Below are 6,000 nucleotides of genomic sequence, written 5' to 3' on the forward strand. Positions count from 1 at the left end.
ATCCTGTATTATACTTCAGAGCTGCACTCACTATTCTGCTGGTGCAGTCACTGTGTACATACATTACATTACTGATCCTGAGTTACAGTTACACCCTGTATTATACTCCAGAGCTGCACTCACTATTCTGCTGGTTACTACTGAAAAATATCAGCAAGCCATGCAATTGAGGCACCCCTAAGGGCGGTTTCACACATCCAGGTAATTCCGGTACTGGAAAAAACGGTCCCGGAGCTATCCGTATCCGTGAGGACACATGGTACCTCCGTGTGGCAACCGTGTGCCGCATCAGGACCACATGGACGGCACTGATAATAAGCGCTACAGTAAGCTCTGTTCCCGGCGGCTGGTGTTGACAGCGGCTGTAATTCTTCTCTCCTGCTCTGCCGGCAGGAGAGAAGAATGAATGAAAACCCAACGTGGGGTCCCCCCTCATTTTCTGAACCAACCAGATGAAACTTACAGCTGGGGGCTGCATCCCTTAGGCTGTGTGCACACGTAGCGATTTTTAAGCGTTTTTGCCGCGATTTTCGGCGCGAAAACGCTTAAAAATCGTGTACAGAACACCCCCATGCATTCCTATGGCATGCTGTGCTAATGCTGCGCTTTTTTCCGCGGCGGAATCGCATCGCGGAAAAAATCGCAGCATGCTCATTCTTTGTGCGGAATCGCAAAGGATTGCCGCGATTCCGCACCCATAGGAATGCATGAGAATCGCTTACTTCCCGCATGTGGCTATGCCCACCAAGCGGGAAGTTAAGCGTCTCATGTGCGGTTGGTACCCACGGTGTGGAGGAGAGGAGACTGTCCTCCAGGCCCTGGGTACCATACCCCTGTAAAAAAAGAATAAAAAATAAAAAATCGGTGTATATTTACCTTCCGGCGTCCCGCGATGCATTCCCGGCCTAAGCGTTCCCAGTAATGCCTTGCGGCAAGGTCCTGTGATGACGTAGTCTCGCGTGACTCTAGCGGTCTCGCGAGATCGCTATAGCAACGCGAGACTACGTCATCACAGGTCTCGCAAGGCATTACTGGGAACGCTGAGGCCCGGGAATGCAGCGCGGGACGCCGGAAGGTAAATATACACCGATTTTTTTATTTTTTTTAGCATTTTAACATCCTATCTTTTACTATTGATGCCGCATAGGCGGCCTCAATAGTAAAAACCTGGTCACACTTGTCAAACACTATGTTTGACGAGTGTGACCAACCTGTCAATCACTTTCCAAGCGATGCTTCAAATCGCTTGGAAAGTGCTTGAATATCGCACGCGAAAATCGCGGCAAAATCGCAATCATAATCGCGGTAAAATCGCGGTGAAATCGCGCGGAAAAAAACGCGCGATTTCTGGGATGGAGTCCGGTTTTTAGTAAGCGTTTTAAAACGCTACGTGTGCACATAGCCTTAGGCTACTTTCACACATCAGTTTTTTGCCGTCAGGCAGGATCCGGCTATTTTTAGAAAAAACGGATCCTGCATAAATTTTGGAGAACTGTAGAAACGGATCCGTTTTTCTGCTGGATCCGTCTAGCAGGTTATATCTGTTTCCTGGGGGCTGGCCAATTGGATCTGAGCATGCGCAGACTTAAAAAAACGGATCCGGTGGCTGGATCCGTCTTTTTCTGGATCCGCCGCATTCCGGCGCCCATAGACTTTCATTGTAGCAAAAAGCTGGAAGCGTCGGATCCGGCGCTTCCGGCTTTTTCGCCGGAGACAAAAAACGTTACAGTAGCCGTTTTTTCCAGACGCCGGAATGAGACAAGTAGCCGGATCCAGCAAAACACAGATGAAACGCAATGCCATCCGGCGCGATCCGGCGCTAATGCAAGTCAATGGGGAAAAACTGGATCCGGCATTGCATTTCGCCGGATCCGGTTTTACAAAAAAAAGCCGGATCGCGCCTGACGGCAAAAAACTGATGTGTGAAAGAGGCCTTATCTGTCAGCTTCAGCAAGGTTGGTTGTGAAGAATAGAGGGGTCCCCACGCAGTGTTTATAATTATTTAAATAATTTTAAAAAACCTGCGTGGGGTCCCCCCTATTTTTGAAAACCAACCTGACTAAAGCCGACAGTTGAGGTCTGATATTCTCAGACTGGTAAGGGGCCATTGATCTTGGCCTCCCCCACCCTAAAAACAGCAGCCCCCAGCTGCCCAGAAAAGGCGCATCTATTAGATGTGTCTAATCTGGAGCTTTGCCAGATTCTTTCCACTTGCCCTGTAGTGGTGGCAAGTTTGATAATAAGAGGTTAATGGCACCTTTATAATCTAAGGTGACATTAAGCTCGGATTAGTAATGGAGAGTTGTCAATAAGACACTGATCCATTACTAATCCTACAGTAAATAAAGGGATAAATAAACACACTCACATAATAAGAATACATTATTTTAATGAAAGAATACAACACACACATTTTTATAATCTTTATTACACTGGTAATTCCTTTGCGATGCCCTCGTTCTTCTGAAAAAAAATTGAAAATAATAAAGCAAATATATACATTACCTGTCCGGCGCTCAGTCACGTCCCACGGCGTAAATCCATCTCGGGGGTTAATACATTTACAGTCGGAGCGCTGCTAACACAGCCGCTCCCGACTATAAATGACTGGGGAGTGAATGGAGCAGAGCGCACTCAGTGATGATCGGTGACGCCACCGCTAGTTACTGAGCATGCGCCGGCTGCTCCCTCGTTTTTTTATTACTTATTGAAATAATTAAATCATTTTTTTTAAAAAGCGTGGGGACCCCTCTATTCTTCACAACCAACCTTGCTGAAGCTGATAGCTAAGGGATGCAGCCCCCAGCTGTAAGTTTCGTCTGGTTGGTTCAGAAAATGAGGGGGACCATACGTCGGGTTTTCATTCATTCTTCTCTCCTGCCGGCATAGCAGTAGAGAAGAATCACAGCCACGGTCAGCACCAGCCGCCGGGATCAGCGGCTTACAGTAGCTGCTTCTTCCCGGCGCCGTCCGTGAGCACGAAGGCCTGTGTGAACAGTTCTCCGAGTGCACTTTTACAGCACGTGTTGCGGGCTGTGTGTCCGTGTTAAAACGGACATGTCTCCGTGTTTTGCACACGGACACACGGTCCGTAAAAACACGCTGACATCTGCATAGACCCATTCATTTGAATGGGTCTGCGTGTGTCAGTGTCTCCGGTACGTGAGAAAACTGTCACTACATGTACCGGAGACACTGATGTGTGAAACTGGCCTAATAGACATTCTCCATATATTAGCTGAGCAGTTAGATTTTTCTATACCTGTTGCCCTTACCACGTCTATTGTAAAGACAATTGTTACCAGCATACAAATGACAAGAGTAAGCTCTGTGCAGGAACTGAACAAGGAGGCAGTGCTGTAAAAGTTCAGCTCTGAAGCCAATAAGTGGAATCCCGATCATTTTAGCAGCGGCTTGCGAAAGTGAACCCTGATTCGTGATGACTTAACATTTCATGCTATATGTGGCGCCCCCAGGAGTATGATTGCCACAGTTGCATTGCCTTCCTCCAGGGAGGGTGATGTCAGGCTTGGAAGCAATAAAGGGTCTCTCTGGCAGTTAACCATAACATGCAACACAGTTCCCACTCCGGGCCAGCAGAGGGAGCTCTGAACCAGAATGGGGGGAGGAGTGCTCTCTGAGGGCCAGGAAGGGAAATGAGGAGTTAGTGTGAGGAGGCCGAAGTGTGTAGACGTGGAGAGAGAAGCTGAGAGACTGAGCGTAGTTGAGAGCTCGTTCCCAGCTGGAGCGCATGATCTGGAACCTGGTCTCCACAGTTGTATGGATACTGAACTTCCTGCAACAGAAACCAGAGGAATAGGAAGCTGTAAATGCTCTATTCCCACCTAAGACTCGGAGGCACAACAGCGACGGGTGAGCCAAGAGAAGAGATAGAAGGCTACAGCTGTCTGCCATACGAGGTAGATCTGAGAGGGAACAAGAAGGAACACAGTACTGCATGTACCTCAAGTAAGAGCTAGGAAGGAGACTACACAACCTATCTGCATAGAGAGATTCCTGAGTTGCTTCCAGGCTAATCAGCTCCTGTGCCATCTGTAATCTGGACCCTGGACTGCACTTACAAAGTAAAGGTAAAGAAACTACATTCCGGTGTGTCCTTGTCTTCTTTCTGCAACTTCTTCAGCACTGCTACATCTCTGTACCAGACACTGCACCCTCTTCCTCAACCCCTATTCTCTTCATCTACTCTGCCCTGGGACTACAGCCCTACCTGTGGAGGGCTATAACATCACTGCTGCACCCCACCATCTGCCCAGAGGATCTGTCTGCAGCATCGGCTTAACACCTCCCTTGCCGAACACCACAGGTGGCATCACGAATCACTCATAAACTTTATTTCATCACTCAATCCTCTTTAACATGGGAGCCCAGGGCCACAGACTGGTTCACCGCTGCTGTGACATTCCCCTCTGAAGGACCGGCCCAGTACCGAGTACCCCACAGCCCTGGGAGGGCGACCCACTATATACAAGTGACGCTCTTCAAAATGTTAAATCATCCCGTCCTTGAATTCATGTCTCTGATAACTTTTATAGCGACTTTTACAGTGTTGGCGACAATAATTTATCCACACTTTCCTTCCATAATCATTTACGGAAAATTTCAATGTTAATCAACGTTTATTCCGCACATTTCCGCCATGTAACCGCCGCAGATGCCAGATCCAGTTATTATTTTCTCATTTAGCTGGAGTCTCACATCTTGCTTCCTTGCTCTGAGCTTGTTCTGTAAGCGATGATGCGCTAATCACAGCCGCTTCCTTCTATTTAATGCACACAAGTTATTTGGAAAGCAGATGTTCCATTTAGCAAATTGGGTTTCATCGATTACAAGCGTAACAATCATAATGCAGAATGGCGTGGAGGTAATGTGGACGGCTTTGTTTTTCAACATACAAATGTTAATAATGACATTCCTCAAAGGCGAATAGTGAAAAATAAAGTTCAATATTAAGAAATAAACTTATATCCAGCTTTAGGGGTGGTCTAAAAGGGTTCCCAAAATTCACAATAAATTTAGGTGCAAATCAATAAAAAAAAATTACATTGACTGATGAACAGTCCTGCAAATGAACAGTTCCCCTGTCCCACAAGTGCACAGCTTCACAGTACCACAAGTACACAGATCCAAAGTCATACAAGTGCAAAGGTCCAGAGTACTGCAAATACACAGCTCCATATTCCTGCAATTGCACAACTTCACAGTCCTGCAAGTGCACAGGTCCACAGTCCTGCAGGTCCACAGTCCTTCAAGTATGCAGGTCCACAGGCACATTTAAAGGTCAACAGTCCTGCAAGGGCAAAAGTCCAGTGCCACAAGTGAACAGGTCCACTGTCTCACAAGTGCACAGCTCCAAAGTTCCAAAAGTGCATAGTTTTAATAGTGAACAGCTCTACAGTCCCACTAGTGCACAGGTCAACAGTCCCGCAAATGCACAGCTTCACAATCCTGCAAGGAGAAGTGAAAAGTCTCGCAAATGCACATGTCCACAGTCCTGCAATTGCACAGATCAACAGTACTACAAATGCACAGCTACCCAGTCCCGCAAGTGCCCAGTACCACAAGTACATATGTGAGGGGAGCCAGGGCCGTAGTCGTGGCTGAGAAAGATTGCTCACCTGGGCCCTGGTCTCCCGCCACAATGTCCCTTTGGGCATACCTTTCTTTCCGTTTTTGGATCCATACGGATCCTCTCTGATATGCTGAGGTTGGTTTCCTGTCGGAATCATACAAAAAAAGACAGAGTCCAGTTCCAACTTAACATAAACAACTTTACTTGGTTCCATTCTCAGTACGTCCCGATCAGTCACAGTTCAATCACAGGATCATCACAGAGTACACTATTTGACTGTCCTGTGCTTTCTCTCTCTTCTTCCAGAATGCTCCTGGGTCGTACCGACTCGTCCGGCACCGCAGCGTTCCTTCGGGTCAGCCTAACTGTCTTCAGGAATTCCTCGGTCCGTTTCACCCCAGACAAAA

The sequence above is a fragment of the Dendrobates tinctorius genome, unplaced genomic scaffold, assembly GCF_039654945.1.
Source record: "Dendrobates tinctorius isolate UK_male_01 unplaced genomic scaffold, ASM3965494v1 ptg000009l, whole genome shotgun sequence".
Taxonomy (NCBI): domain Eukaryota; kingdom Metazoa; phylum Chordata; class Amphibia; order Anura; family Dendrobatidae; genus Dendrobates; species Dendrobates tinctorius.